General features: G+C 29.2%; 1 pseudogene across 1 annotated transcript; it reads right to left on the reverse strand.

Annotated features, from left to right (window-relative positions):
- Positions 1-12,170: 12,170 nt before the first annotated feature.
- Positions 12,171-12,259, reverse strand: BDBG_17773 (annotated as a pseudogene). Its single transcript has one exon. The product of its transcript is annotated as a tRNA-OTHER (tRNA).
- Between the last annotated feature and the right edge of the window lie 5,302 nt (positions 12,260-17,561).

Below are 17,561 nucleotides of genomic sequence, written 5' to 3' on the forward strand. Positions count from 1 at the left end.
GATCTTAAAGAATTCAATAATTATTAACATCTTCTGATCATAAATATCATATCTTCTCTATGTGAGTGATAACTTCTTGAAGAAGAAGATTATTAATCTTTATTCACAGTATCTTATAGACTCTGTGAAAAAGTCTTCTCTTATAGATAATTCATTATCTGTTTTCTCAGAGATAATTATTCTCTGATTCTTTCAACATTGAAAGGTCTTCAGTATTAACTGTAAAAAGATTTCATAGATCTCATTTCTGAATACATCAGTCTCACACTAACTGAGTAAGTCAGAATTAAAGTGATTCAGTATTATAATATCTATAAAAGCTTGTTTCAATTCTGCAAACATCTACACAGTATCTTAAGTGAGAATAAATAGTTCTGTTTTTCTGTCTTTCACACTTCTCTTTAACAGATCTGTAAGAGGGGTAGTAATCTGTGAATATGTATAGATAAATTATCTATAGAAATTTACAAATTCTAGAAACATCTACATCTTATGATATATCTGTGACACTGATCAGTTCTTAATGACAGAGACCTGACTCTGTCATTGAAATGTCATTATCTCAATAATATAATCTAAGAAATTAATCTCCTGTATATAGAACAAGCATTTTTCAGTGTTTGTATAGAGTTGATACTGTCTTAAGTAACTTAATACTTCTCAAACATGAGTATCATGTTCTTTCTTCATTTTTGAGAAGATTAGAATGTCATTCAAGTATACTATGCAGAAGATGTTGACAAGGCCCTGCAGTGTCTCATTTATATAGATCTGAAAGATGGCTGAAGTGTTACAAAGATTAAAAGATAAAACAAGATATTTAAAATTGCTATACTTGATATGAAAAGCTGTTTTTTAAATATCATCTTTATTAACTCTGATTCTATAATAGATATCTTATATATTAATTTTTGAGAATATCTTTGCTTCAGATAATTGATCAATTATCTTGTTAATTAATAATAATAAATAGTGATTCTTAACTGTCATCTTATTAAGGCCTCTGTAGTCTATATATAGATGTAGCCTATCATTTTTCTTGAGTATAAAGAGTATAGATATCTCTGCTGAACTCTTTGATAAATATATTCAGTTCTTTGATTGCACTTCTTCAAGATATTTATGCAGAATATTTAATTTCTTTACAGACAAGTTGTAGAGAGATCTGTACAGTGCTGTTACATCATCTTCAAGACAAATCTTATATTATATCTTGATATTAGAAAACTTCACTGCTTCTCTTTTCAAAAAAACATTCTTAAAATCTGTAAAGAGACATTGTGTATATTCATCTTCAATAACAGATACTGCTGCTAATTTTGCAGTGAGAGTGATAACTTCTTCATCTATCTCTAAGTCTCAGTTATCTGCTATACAGTATATTAACTCAATCTTTTTCTCAAGATTCTTCTGATGAAACTCTTCAGATTTCTCTATCACTGTCTCTTCATCAGTGAGACAGTACTGTCACACCTGAGTGACTCAGTCAATGAGAGAATTGTTTTCTCTTAATTATAAAAGATCTAGAATAACATTCTTATCTATAATATTAACTGTGTAGAGGAGCAGACTGCTCTTCTTAAAGATTTCTTCTAAGTCTGTGATCATACACTGTGCTTGAATTATGTTAAAATAGTGATATTTTATTTTATCAGTAAATTTTATATGATCTGACAGATCTATCTTCTTCTAATTCTTTATCAAAGAAAAGAAATAGAATATGAAGTTAATATCTGCTCTAAAGTTGAGTAGACATCTCACTGATATCTCTCTATTCAGAATATGCATTGTAATCATAATATAAACTCAGAGATATGAGAATTATCAATTCTTTATTTCTTTCTCTTCTTTATCTTCTGTGAATATATTTATTAGAAGAGAAGTCAACTTTAAGAAGATATCTTCTCAGTTTCTTCTCTTCTTCAGCTTCTTATAATTACTGATATAGTGATTATCAGCTCTGCAGTTGAAATAGAGATCTTTATCAAATCTTTTTTAATATTTCTTCACAGTAAGTGAAGAATTAGAATACTTGAAATTCTTCTTTACTTTCTTTACACTGAAGTCATCACAGCACTGTTTAGATTCTGTTATTAATTACTTAGAAGAGATCTTATTAGTCTTTTTCTCAGAGAATTAATTATTCAAATAGATTCAGAAAGTCAGGTTGATAAGCTCAGTATAATTGATAAGTAAACTCTGATATTATAATATCATTATTCACATCTTATGAGTCAGCTTTATAAGATAAAGCTGTGTTTTTAATTGATTTAAATCATCAGTTAATTCCTCTTAATATTCTTTAAATCTTACATTGAAATTAAAAGAATTCTTATTATCTCATTAATGTAATGAGTTGAACTACTATATTACTGTGAAGTCACAGTTGCAGTGATCTTTAATTTGATTCAGTAGAAAGTTCTTGAATTCTTCTCAAGTCATGATAGTATTGATATACTCAAGCTTTCTCTTCTTAATAATTCAAGTAGTTGCAGAGATGTCTTCAAGAAGGTTAATAATATAGATTACTTATATCTCATAAGTATTATACTGGCTCAGATTAAGGTGAAATTTCTGTTCAAGAATATGAATAAAGCTGTGAAATTCAGATAAGATGTTTCTCTTGTATCTCAGAGAATCTCTGATCTTAATCTCTCTATCTTCATGATAGATGTAGGTGTGTAGAGGCTGTGACAGTGACAGAGCAGTTGAAGAGCTCATATCAAAATGTGCAGTGAGTTCAGAAATCTCAGATTTCTGTCAGAGTAGAGATGTACACACTCTAGAAAATGATGTAGTATTTTTCTCAGAGAATGAGATCAGATCAGTCTCAGCACAGATGTGTGAGATCATATCAGTCTGTTAGAGCTTAACTGATTCAAACTTATAATCAGATAAAGTGATTTGAATTGTAATATAACAGAACTAAAGCAGTGACTAGTCAGCAGTATTATATAGAAATAGTTGTTTAAGAAGCTGTATAAGTGAGCTTGACTATCTTGCTTAAATAGTAAGCTTGTAGACTACAGAGTTATTACAAGAATATCACAGATGTGATACTTAGTATACTAAGAAGATTGTATAAGATACACAGTAACTCTTGTATATATTTCAGTAGAAGAAAAATGAATTACTGCTTCTTTGATGAGAAGCCAGCATCTAGCTATTCTATATAGATAATGAGTGAATACTCTTCTCTTATTTCATGAGTGAGAATAGCTGGAGTGATACCTCAGCAGTGCCTTATTATCAAGGAAGAGTAATCTGCTGACCTCATATAGAAGCAGAGTTCTTATATTCATCAATCAGATCTTTCTATGATATATTTAAATGATGTTATAGAGTGGTTGGAAACCGGTTCAGATGAAATGAAATCATCCGCATGAAAGCGATGAGCCGTGTGAAACCGCAGCGGGGCCTTGGCGCTGCTGAGAGTGTGACAAAACTCTAGTCTATAAGATGATAAGTTTCTACTGAGATGAATAGTTCACAGTATATACAAAGAAAAGAAGAAATTATACTCTTATTAAAGTTAAAAAATAAAGAAAATAAAAACAGAACTGTGAATATAATTTAGAGATTAATAAAGAAAAAATAAAGAAAACTTATATTTATATTCTCAATACTCACAACACTTAATCTCTCTATGACTATTAATTCTTCTCTTCAAAGAAGCAGAGAGTATTATATCTATAGTACAGATAATTATTACATTTAATACAAAGATTATCAGAAATGTACAGACTTCAGAGAAGTCAGATATCAGAGTATATACAGTTGCAGCAGAGTCTTGAAGACTGATTATCTGTATATATAATCAGATATCTCTTACAAAGCTATATTTACTCTTTCAGTTATACTGAAGTATTCAGTCTGAAAACAATTGAGATATGAAGAGAGAGCTAATCTACTCAGATTAACTCTCATCATGAATTTATAATATTCACATTATCTTGATTATCTGAATTTTACAGGTATCTGAGAACTTATCTCTTATTAACAATGAAATTGCAGAAATGCGCTGCAGTATGAGAATTATTGATAGAAAATCTAGACATATTTATATATATCTGATCAGATATTGTGTAGACAGAGAAGAGATAATCATAGATTTACAGAGCTGTAGAAGACACTGATAATATCAGAAGCTTTATAAGAACTATCAGCTAGAATCTGTAAGAAATTACTTATAGAGACATTTATAGTAAAGAGTGAGACTGCTGCTTAAAGCTAGAGACTGATCTGAGAGAGATATGAGATTGACTACTGATCTGAAGATCAGATGCAGTGACAGAGCTGAGAAAGATAAAGATACTGTTATAAATAATAGCACTTCTACTTCATCAGCTGATAAAAAGTAATCAGAGAAATCACAGAGATACTTATAAGAAGCTCAGCAGCAGTCAGATATTTTTTATAAACATATTAGAATTGAAAAAATTTTTATTCTTAAGAAGTTCTTGAATTAATATATAGATATTGTTAGAAATACTCTCTCTCTATTATCTGAATAAAAACACTTCACAGATGAATGAGAATACTCACAGTTTATAAGAATAAGAGCTGTTATAGAAAAAGAAAAAAGAAGATGAGATTTCACAGACAGATCTGAGATATTTATACTACTCTAGAGAGATTTACTTACACTGTGAATAATTCTATGAAACAGTCAGATCACTCTAGTAAATAAAGAATAATTATAAATTACAGATCTGAATCTTTCTATATAACTATAAAGAGTAATTGCAGATCACAGATATCTTGATTCTATAATTCTACAGTGTTAATAAAAGAATGAAAAATTTCTCATAATTCTACAGTGTTAAAGAATAATGATTCATAAGAATAAGTGAAAGATTAACTCATGAATACTTCTCTCTAATGAGAATAATTTCATAGAGAGTAATTCATCTGTAAGATGAATCTGTATAGTAATTATACAAGAATCTTATAAAAATAATTGAGAGTTAATCAGAACTCTTCTGTATAAAAGATATAAGATAAATCTGCATGATAGTCAGAGAAGAATCTATAGATTATAAAGAATCTCACAGATTAAGAAACTGAGTGACAGACTCTTTTCTCTTTATAATAACAAGGGATTTTTTCTCACTGAGGTTTTTTTATAGATATGAAGAGTTTTTAGTGAGTATCACTGCAGTGCTGAGCTGATTCTATGAAGTTACTCAGTGAAAGACTTCACAGATGAAGTCTTAGAGAGGGAAAGATATGTAAGAAATCTCACTTCTTACAGATTCTTTATCTCTATTTCTATCTCTTATATAATTAATAGAGTTAGCAGTTCTTGACTACACACAACTATATAGACTGAAGTTTATAAATACTATTCACAACTCAGCTTAAATACTATTATACATTTGATCTCTATATTTTATCTTTCTACTATGAATACTTCTAGTAGTTAACAGTACATATCATGTCAAGCTGCAAACACCTGAATAATCGCCTGTAAGCACTTATTCTTACATTTACAGATTTCAATTCATATCATAATTTTATAAAGTACTGTGAGTAGTCTTCATCAGATTTCTCATCTTTTTTTCTAATATTAATAATTACAGTTCAGATATTCTCTGTTCAGTTTATAAAGTTCTTCAATCTATTCTCTAGATAGATCTTAAGAATAGATCAGTAGAATCTCTTATAATTATTCTCTAGATAATTCAGTCAGTTCTTGACTTTAATATAGTTAAGATCTGTTATTATATAGATAACAGCTTCTTTATCTTTTATATTATATAGTCAGACTTATAAGTCAATTTTAAATACAAACTTATAAAAGCTTTTATAGATTATAATTTAATAAATAATCTTAACTAATTATAGTTTAAGAAAGTTTCTTTTCAGTTTATAAGTATCTCTGAAGATTATATCTAAAGACTTAGTTTGAGAATGTTTACAGACAGTAAGTATTTCTTATAGAAAAATAACTTAATCTTATAAAAGATACTGTAAGAAGCCTACGCCGAATAGATCAGTATTATATTGATAGGTCTTATATAACAAAGATAAAAATGTTAAAGAAGGAAAAGAAAGAGAAAGTATGAGAATCAGTGATTAAAGTGAATATTTATACACATATGTGATGGTGTATGCAGTGGAGCTTCAGGGCGGAAGAATATACACATGTTCATAGCAGCTGAGAATCAGTGATCAGAACATACATGTTTATGACAGCTTAGAATTGATGATCAGAAATGAGGCAGTAGAAATCTATAAAGTGTATAAAATAGTCTATATGATTGATCAGATGCAGTCTGCTACATTAGTTTCTCTCTTTCAGAAGCAGTTCTCATTAGTCAAGAACTGCTGTTTCAGATAATACAGAACTCAGAGTTCAGGTCAGTTGATCATAGCTAACTCATTTCACAACATATTATCAGTCACAGCTGTGTGATCTCTTATTGAGAATATCTTCAATCTCTCACTCAAGCTTATTATCTTCTTCTATGATTCCTGACAGCTGTCAGTTGAAAGTCAGTTAAGAAGGGAATGAGTCAGTGATAGTACAGCAGAGTAAGCTTGTGTAAAAGATATCATGAATTTCTGATGATGTGTCAAGACAGTAATTATAACTATCTAGAATCTCTATCACTTTATACTTGATATGACAGTAATTCAGTGTAAAAGATGAATATGTGATTCATATATTCTTAAGATTCAATCACACTAAGTCTTCTATCATATACTGCTCAGCAGAATCTCAATGAATATTGATTTAATTCTCTTAATCTTGTTTCACAGCTGTCATGAAGGCTTCTGCTCAGTTGTGAGTGTCTCAGAGCTTTATTACTATATTATCAGTGATCTGAATCAGACTACAGAGGTTCAGTGTGAACTGTGTAATCTCTAGAAGATCTAACATCTTCATGTAATAATCATATATAAGAAAGGACAGGCTTACATCTGTTGAAACAGCATCTCAATCATTGATAGTGACCTCTGTATATAGAAGAAGATCATATCAATTATCTTATAAGTAATTACAGAACTTATAAAGATAATTCTTCACAGTCTGAATTATTCATTCTGATACATTATCAGTCTCAGAGTGATAGACAGTTGACAGATAATATATAATCTTGAGAACTTGACAGATTCTTGTTCAGAAAGTACTCATGAATTAACAGTCTTAATCTGATACTATAGATCTCAGTAATTCATACATTCAATAGAACAGGCTCTGTAGAAAAGCTTCAGTGACTTGTTCAGTATTCATCTTATTACAAGATTTCAATATTATATCTTTACTCAATTAATTTATAATGATCAGAATGTTTCTACAACTCTTACTCTTAGATAGATTGATAGTGAAGTTAATTACTACATCTTATCAGATTCTATCAGAGATATTAAGTGATTTCAATAGATCTTTTCTACAGTTCTTTCATAGAATAATAGAAGAACAGTAATTACAGTTTCAGACAAAGTATCTGATACTGTTTAATATCTCAGATCAGTAGAACTCTCAGAAGATTATTCTATACAGTTATTCACAGTCTGAATGATCAGTTATACATGAATTATATATCTCTTATATTATTCAAGTGTGTAAGAGTTCAGAGTGAGAGACTCAGTATTGTTCATAGAATCATAGAGTGTTATTATCATCAATTGAATATTCTGAGATATCAGTTCTTATACATAGTTCTGAGGAAAATCAGAGTACTTCTTGATATACTGCTTTAGTAAGAGTCTGAAGAAGTTCATCAGTCTGAGCTGCTGTATATCACAGTTCATTCAGTGTAGAAAAAGTGAAGATATCAATATCAGTATCAGTTCAGAGAGAGAGTGTTCTAATCAGAGAAGTATGTATAGTGTTATAAGTTATTCTATCTTAATCAATCAATATCTTCAGATCTAAGAGCTGATGTTCTTAGTTCATTCAATATATATCTGTCACATTGAACAGCATATCTTATTCTTGTTATGAGAGAATATCTATCATTGAGTTCTGACTGCTAGAGTGATAGTGTATTGTAAAATGAAAGTGACTTAGAAATTCAGATCATTATATCTGTTATTCAGTGAGTTTACAGATAATAGTAAAGTACTTGAAATTCTTATAATCTGTGATTATCTCAAATTTGAAGATGCTTCAGAGTTCAAAGTCTTATTCTTCTAGACAGTGTATAATTATAAGAAGTTTCTTATCATAGATCTCATAATTGCATTCAGTGAGACTCAGTTTCTTAGATATGAAGATACATGATTGTAGAACATTTTCATCATTATATTATAATATTACTTCTTCTATTATATAGTCAGAGAAATCAGCTTCAATAACTGTTTTATAATCAGAGTTAAATATTATTAGCAGAGAAGTATTAATGAATATCTTCTTTATCTGTATAAATACAGCTTCAGTGTCTGCTGATCACTGAAATACTGAGTTCTTCTTAATAAGTTCTGTAAGTGATCTCATAATATCTGAGAAGTTTCATATAAATCACTGATAGAAGTTAGTAAATCTGATAAAGCTTTATACATTTTTCACAGTATACAGAGCTTCTCATTCAAGAATAACAGAGACTTTCTCAGAATTCATTCAAATTCTCTTACTAGCTTCTATAATAAAACTCAGATATTTAATACTCTTGACTTCAAAATCACACTTATCAATATCTATCAGTAGTTCTACTTCTCATAGCTGTTGTAATATCTTTTACACATGTTCTTGATATTCTTTTCTGAATTCATCAGTGAAGATGAGAATTTTATCAAGATATATAGATGTAAATTCATCAAGAAAATCTCAGAGTACTCAGTTGATATACTTCTGAAATGTACTGAGAATGTTAGTCAGTTCAAAGAGTGTGACTACTCATTTAAAGAGATCATATTATATTTGAAATGCTGTAAGTCACTCATTTTCTTTGATAATGCAGATTTTATAAAATACAGTGATGATATCTAACTTTGTAAATCATTGAGCTTGTTCAATACAAGCTAGAGTTTCATTAATAAGAGATAAAGAATAATGATTCTTCTTTATTAATCTATTCAATTCTTGATAATTTATACAGAATCAGAGTTCTTTATCTGATTTCTTTGCAAAGAGAATAGAGGCTGCAGCAGAAGAGTTACTAATATATATAAATTCTTTATTCAACAGATCATTAAGTATCTTTCAAAGAAGAAGAAGTTCATCTCAGAATATATTATAAAGAGAGTCTTATAATGATTTAGAGTTCTTACTATTCTTCTTTTTTAACTTGATACTGTGATCTACTTCTGAATCTCATAAGAGAGATAGATTTATAGTATTATTATCTTATCAGAAGACATCTAGATATTCATGATATTATTAAGAGAGTTTTATATGAGAATCTGTTATTATAATACAGAATAACTTTTCTAGAGTCTTTTTAATATCAGTCAAACTGATAGAATAGATTGATATATGATTCTGCTATTAGTAATTCTTTCAGTGACTTCTTTTTCTGAGCATTTCATAGATGTTGACAGAGATCTGTGTCAGATTCATAGTCTTGTGAATATCATTCTCATGAATTCTATCATTATTAGAGAATATTAAACTTCTGTTTCAAGTGTTCAATAAGATGTCTTATTCAGATAGTCAGATAAGTTCTAACATAAGATTATAATCAAGATTATTAACTTTATATGCATAGATATCTTTATACTGATGTTCTCTGACATCTATATTTAGTTTCATCATGTAATGAGTGCAAATATCTTTTGAATTATTGAATTCTGCAAGAAGTCAGAGTTTTAATAAGAGAATACACTGAAGATTATAATATCTTATAACTGAAGATTTAATCATTACATAGTGACATAGACCGCTGTCTATTATAACTTTCATATTATATATATTATTAATCACAGTAGATACAAGAATTGTATTCATTATCATTTTCTCTTCAAATTGTTATCATCTGATCTCTTCAAGCTTCTGTTTATAAATTTGAACAGAAGTTAATCTTTTCTCTGTTTCACTGAGATATTCTTATAATTATCTTCTGAATCTTTATTCACTGCAATGTGATTAATATGAACAGATGCTGATTCATTCTTTAAATGAGAAGACACTGATCTTTTTCTTAATTGAGAAGACACATAGATTAATTAATAGTTGAAAGTAATGTGTTCTAATCAGTTACAGTTAATGTATACTTCATATTAACATTAATCAGTGACTTCTTCAGAAGTGATCTCAGAAACTCAGAAGTCTGTTCAAATGATAAAAACTCTTGCTTATATATAGACATTTGAATCTATTCAGTTCATGACATCTGTATTATTACTGTTACTCCTCTTCAGTGTGAGTGTATAAGTAGCTGAGATATAACATCTTCTGTCACTGTTCTGTATACTCTTGAGCTTGATAAGACAGTTATTCAATGTCTGAAGCTGTGTGCAGAAGCCTTCATAAGTTAAGTCTTTATTTACACTTATAAGAGTCTGTAAGAGTTCAAAAGTTAATGTCTTCTTAAGTATACTAATCTTTATTCAATTCTCTCAAGATTAATCACCTGCTTCTAAGATCTTGATGTTGAAGTCAGAGATAAATATTGTAAGAGAAATATTTCTCTGTCAGATACTCTGTAATCAATCTAATATCTTCTATTATATGACAGTGTCTTGAAACAGAATATCAAGATATTTCATAATATTATCAGATATTCACAACACTGATTCACATGCTTTTATTCATGAATAAAGCTTCTGTTTCATGTGATTCTTCAATTATTCATTGATATATTAATCTTGATTAATTAGTGAACTGATAGCATCTTTATCTACACTCAGTTTCATGAGCATTTCCATTCTTCATGATGAGTAGAGAGTGAGATTGAAAGTATTGAAATATACAGAAGCATCTAAGTGTTTTTTCAGCACTTTTGTATTTAATTCTGTAGATGTTGAAATTGCATGAGTTTCTTGTTATGATAATTATTAAATCTCTTTATATTAATATTATTAAGTTGCATGCATATCAGCTATTTATTATTATTATAGTTTCAATATTACTTGAAGTCACTATAGCACTGTGTCTATGCTTGTATTTAGAGATTCTCTTATATTATTATTAGACATGATTATATCATTTATCAGATATGTGATATCTGTGAAATCTGAAGAAGTGTAATTGTATGAATATCTCATATATCTAAGTATCAGAACTCTCAGATCTTTCACTGACATTCTCTTTATAAGATCTTATTACAGAGTCAGAATGACTGATGAGCAAGCTTCTATCTGAGAACTTAATATTCACTTAACTGTGTTTCTCTTTCTTACACATTGTTATGTGTTCAGATATCTCTTAATGAATAATTATTTCTAATGAGAAGATGATGAATGTTTTTATAGTGTAAGAGGTCTACACTGAATAAATCAGTATTATATTAATAGGTCTTATATAACAAAGATAAAAATGTTAAAGAAGAAAAAGAAAGAGAAAGTAAGAGAATCAGTGATTGAAGTGAATATTTATACACATATGTGATGATGTACATGGTGGAGCTTCAGGGCGGAAGAAGATACGCGCGTTCATAGTGGCCGAGAATTGGCAATCGGAACATACATGTTCGTGGCAGCCGAGGATCAGCGATCGGGAATGAGGTGGTAGGAATCTATGAAGTGTACGGAATAGTCTATATAATTGATCAGACGCAGCTCATCACAGATACTTAAGAATATTCTTCACTGAGATTAATTTATTTATAAATTCAGAGAATTTCTCTGTTATAGATACAGAGAATGATATTCTATAAGTAATTAATAAGTTCTCTGAAACTTCTTTTATAAGAGTTATTTATAATTCAGATGACTGCTTCTGAGTATCTGCAGTAAAGTTTATAGAGATTAAAGTATATAAGTTTCTGATTATTATTATTATTATTATTATTATTATTCTTCCATTATACTCATATGCAAGCGGAGCTTATGATGAGTCCTTGCGTGATGTTAAATACAGGTCAAGTGTTGGTTATACAGGAGGAAATACAGGTGTTGAGACCACGCCAAGATAACAAGAACATAGGAAAATACAAAGGAGTGACAATTAGATACATGCGATAATAACTTCCCAGCCCAGGAACATAGAGTGATTCATTGGAGCGATTTGTACACCTCTGTATTTATTAGAAACCTGAGGTGCTTGAGTTCTGGATTTAATGTATCCCCTGCGGGTTTCGAACCCACGCGCCTTGGTTTCCCACGCCAAGGCGCTACCGGGTGGCCGCATTAACCATTCGGCCACCGGGGCTATAAGTTTCTGATTCTTTCAGTTATAATAGACAGTTACTGACTGATAGAGTTTGAAATGTAAGAATAAGTGCTTACAGATGATTATTCAGATGTTTACAGCTTGATATAATATATACTATTAACTACTAGAAGTATTCATAATAGAAAGATAAAATATAGAAATTAAATATATAATAGTATTCAAGCTGAGTTATGAATAGTATTCACAAACTTCAATCTATATAGTTATGTGTAGTTAAGAGCTGCTAACTCTATTGATTACATGAGAGATAGAAATAGAGGTAAAGAATTCGCGAGAAGCGGAATTTCTTACATTATTGAGAAATTTTGAATCAAAGATATATGTTAGAAATGCTAATTTCTTATCAGAGGTATTGAATTTCATTAATCTGAATAATCAGTCTACTCTAAGAAAAGAGATCTGATTGTTATAAGTTTGAGAAGAAGATATTAAGTTGTTATATTATTAAGTTTATAATTGTATTTATAAGAGGCCTATGCTGAATAGATCAGTATGATATTAATAAGTCTTATATAACAAAGAGAAAAACATTAGAGAAGGAAAAGAAAGAGAAAGTATGAGAATCAGTAATTAAAGTGAATATTTATACACATATGTGATGATGTATGCAGTGAGACTTCAGAGCAGAAGAATCTATACATGTTTATAACAGCTGAGAATCAGTAATTAAGAATGACTGAGAATCAGAGTGTATGTGTTTGAGAATGAAGTGATTGAAATCTGTGAAGTGTAATGAAATAGTCTATATAATTGATTGAGCACAGCCTGTTACATTAGTTTCTCTCTTTCAGAAGCAGTTTTCATCAGTCAAGAGCTGCTGTTTCAGATAATACAGAACTCAGAGTTCAGATCAGTTAATTATAGTTAATCTATTTCACAAGATATTGTCAGCTGCAGCTGCAGAGTCTCTCATTGAGAATATTCTCAATCTCTCACTCAAGCTTATTATCTTCTTCTATGATGCCTAGTGACTGTCAGTCAGAAGTCAGTTGAGAAGAAAATAAGTCAGTGATAGTATAGCAAAGCAAGCTTGTGTGAAAGACATTATAAATCTCTGATAATGTGTTAAGATAGTAGTTGTAACTATCTAGAACTTCTATCACTTTATACTTGATATAACAGTAATTCAGTGTATGAGATGAATATGTGATTCATATATTCTTAAGATTTAATCATATCAAGTCTTCTATCTTATATTATTCAGTGAGATCTTGATAAACATTGATTTAATTCTCTTAATCTTATTTCACAGTTGTCATGAAGACCTCTGCAGTCATGAGCATCTCAGAGCTTTGTTACTATATTATTAATGATCTGAATCAGACTGCAGAGATTCAGTGTGAAGTATATAATCTCTAGAAGATTCAACACTTTTATATAATAATTATGTATAAGAAAGAACAGGCTTACACCTGTTAAAACAGCATCTTATTCATTGATAGCAATCTCTATATATAGAAGCAGATCATATCAATTATCTTATAAGTAATTACAGAACTTATAGAGATAATTCTTTACAGTCTGAATTATCTATTCTGACATATTATCAGTCTCAGAGTGATAGACAGTTGATAGATAATATATAATCTTAAGAACTTGACAGATTCTTATTCAGAGAGTACTTATAAATTAATAACTCTGATCTGATACTATGAATCTCAGTAATTCATGTATCTGATAGAACAGACTCTGTAGAAAAGCTTCAGTGACTTATTCAGTATTTATCTTATTATAAGATTTCAATATTACATTCTTACTCAATTAATTCATAATGATCAGAATGTTTCTATAATTCTTACTCTTAGAAAGATTAATAGTGAAGTTAATTATCACATCTTATCAGATTCTATTAGAGATATTGAGTAATTTCAGTAGATTTTTTCTACAGTTCTTTCACAAGATAATAGAAGAATAATAGTTGCAGTTTCAAATGAAACATCTGATACTGTTTAATATCTCAGATCAGTAGAACTCTTGAGAGATTATTTAATACAATTATTTACAATCTGAGTGACTGATTATATACAAATCATGCATCTCTTATATTATCTGAGTGTGTAAGAGTTCAGAATAAGAAACTCAATGTCATTTACAAAACTATAGAGTATTATTATCATTAATTGAGTATTCTGAGATATCAGTTCTTATATGTAGTTCTGAAGAGAATCAGAGTGCTTCTTAATATACTGCTTCAGTGAGTACTTGAAGAAGTTCATCAGTTTGAGCTGTTACATGTCATAATTCATTCAGTGTAGATTTGAGAGAAGTTAAGATATTAATGTTAGTATCAGTGTTGATATTGATGACAGTTCAGAGAGAGAGTGTTCTAATCAGAGAAGTATGTATAGTGTCATAAGCTGTTTCATCTTGACTAACTAATATCTTCAGATTCAAGAGTCAGTGCTCTCAGTTAATTCAGTGAGTATTTATTATATTAAATGATATATCTTGCTCTTATTATGAAAGAGCATCTGTTATTGAGTTCTGACTGTCAGAATGATAGTGTATTGTAAAATGAAAGCAGTTTAAGAACTCAGATCATTGTATCTATTATTCAGTGAGTTTATAAATAGTTGTGAAGTGCTTAAGATTCTTATAATCTGTGATTATCTCAAATTCAGAGATACTTTGAAGTTATAAAGTCTTATTTTTCTAGACAGTATACAATTGTGAGAAGTTTCTTATCATAGATCTCATAGTTGTATTCAGCAGAACTCAGTTTCTTAGACATGAAGATATATAATTATAAGATATCTTTATCATTATATTGTAATATAGCTTCTTCTATGATATAGTCAGAGAAATCAGCTTCAATAACTGTCTTGTAATCAGAATTGAATATTATTAGTAGAGAGATATTAATGAATATCTTCTTCATTCATATAAATGCAGCTTCAGTATCTGCTGATCATTGAAATACTGAGTCTTTCTTAGTGAGTTCTGTAAGTGATCTTATAATATCTAAGAAGTTTCATATAAATCACTGATAGAAGTTAGTAAATTCAATGAAGCTTTGTACATCTTTCACAGTACACAGAGTCTCTCATTCAAGAATAGCAGAGACTTTCTCAGAATTCATTCAGATTCTCTTATCAGTGTCTATGATAAAGTCTAGATATTTTATACTTTTAATCTTAAAATCATACTTGTCTATGTCTATTGACAGTTCTGCTTTCTGTAGTCATTGTAATATCTTTTACACATATTCTTGATATTCTTTTCTGAATTCATCAGTGAAGATGAGAATGTTATCAAGATATGCAGATATAAATTTATTAAGAAAGTCTCAGAGTGCTCAGTTGATATACTTCTGAAATATACTGAGAGTATTAGTCAGTTCAAAGAGTGTGACTACTCATTCAAAGAGATTATATTATGTTCAGAATGTTATAAGTCACTCATCTTCTTCAGTGATACAGATCTTATGAAACATAGTAATAATATCTAACTTTATAAATTATTGAGCTTGTCTGATATAAGCTAGAGTTTTATTGATAAGAGATAAAGAATAACAGTTCTTCTTTATTAATCTATTCAATTCACAATAATTCACACAGAACTGAAGTTCTTCATCTGATTTCTTTATAAAGAGAATAGAGACTGTAGCAGAAGAGTTACTAATATATATAAATTCTTTATTCAACAGATTATTGAGTATCTTTCAAAGAAGAAGAAGTTCATCTCAGAACATATTATAAAGAGAGTTTCATAATAATTCAGAGTTCTTATTATTTCTCTTTTTCAACTTGATACTGTGATTCACTTCTAAATCTCATAAGAGAGATAGATTTGTAATATTATTATCTTGTCAGAAGTGTAAGAATAAGTGCTCGCAGGCGATTATTTAAGTGTTTGCAGCTTGGCGTGATATGTACTGTTAACTACTAGAAGTATTCATGATAGAAAGATAAAATGTAGAGATTAAATATATAATAGCATTCAAGCTGAGTTATGAATAGTATTTGTAAACTTCAGTCTATATAGTTGTGTGTAGTCAAGAGCCACTAACTCTATTGATTACATAAGAGATAGAAATAGAGATAAAGAATCTGTGAGAAGTGAGATTTCTTACATATCTCTTCCTCTCTAAGACTTTATTCATGAAGTCTTTCACTGAGTGACTTTATAGAATCAGCTCAGCACTGCAGTGATACTCACTAAAAATTCTTTACATCTATAAAAAACCTTAGTAAGGAAAAATCTCTTGTTACTATAAAGAGAAAAGAGTCTGTCACTCAGTTTCTTATTCTATAAGATTCTTTGTAATCTACAGATTCTTCTCTGACTATTATACAGATTTATCTCACATCTTTTATATAGAAGAGTTCTGATTGACTCTTAATCATTCTCATGAAATTCTTATGTAATTATTACACAGATTCATCTCACAGATAAATCACTCTCTGTGAGATCATTCTTATTAAAGAGAAGCATTTGTGAGTTAATCTTTCACTCATTCTTATGAATCATTGTTCTTTAACACTGTAGAATTGTGAGAAATTTTTCATTCTTTCATCAACTCTGTAGAATTATAGAATTAAGATATTCATAATCTGTAATTACTCTTTATAATTATATAGAAAGATTCAGATCTATAATTCATAATTACTCTTTATTTACTAGAGTGATCTGACTGTTCTACAGAATCACTCATAGTATAAGCAAACCTCTCTAGAGTAGTATAAATATTTCAGATCTATTTATAAAATTTCATCTTCTTTTCTCTTTTTCTGTAACAGCTCTTATCTTTATAAACTGTGAGTATTCTTATTTATCTGTGAAGTGTTTTCACTCAGATAACAGAGAGAGAGTGTTTCTGACAATATTTATATATTGATTTAAGAACTTCTTAAGAATAAAAATTTTTTTAATTTCAATATCTTTATAAATAATGTCTAACTGCTGCTGAGCTTCTTATAAGCATTTCTGTAACTTCTCTGATTACTTTTTATCAGCTGATGAAGCAGGGATATTATCACTTATAACAGTATCTTTATTCTTCTCAGCTCTGTCACTGCACTTAATCTTCAGATCAATAATTAATTTCATATCTTTCTCAGATCAGTCTCTGACTTCAAGCAGTGCAGTTCTGCTTTTTACTATAAGTCTCTCTGTAAGTAATTTCTTACAGATTCTAGCTAATAGTTCTTACAAAGCTCTCAGTGTTGTCAGTGTCTTCTGTAGCTCTGCAGATCTACAATTATCTCTTCTCTATCTGCACAATCTCTGATCAGATATATATGAATATATCTAGATTCTCTATCAATAATTCTTACAC

The sequence above is a fragment of the Blastomyces gilchristii genome (genome assembly GCF_000003855.2).
Source record: "Blastomyces gilchristii SLH14081 genomic scaffold supercont1.24, whole genome shotgun sequence".
In the NCBI taxonomy this organism is placed as follows: Eukaryota; Fungi; Ascomycota; class Eurotiomycetes; order Onygenales; family Ajellomycetaceae; genus Blastomyces; species Blastomyces gilchristii.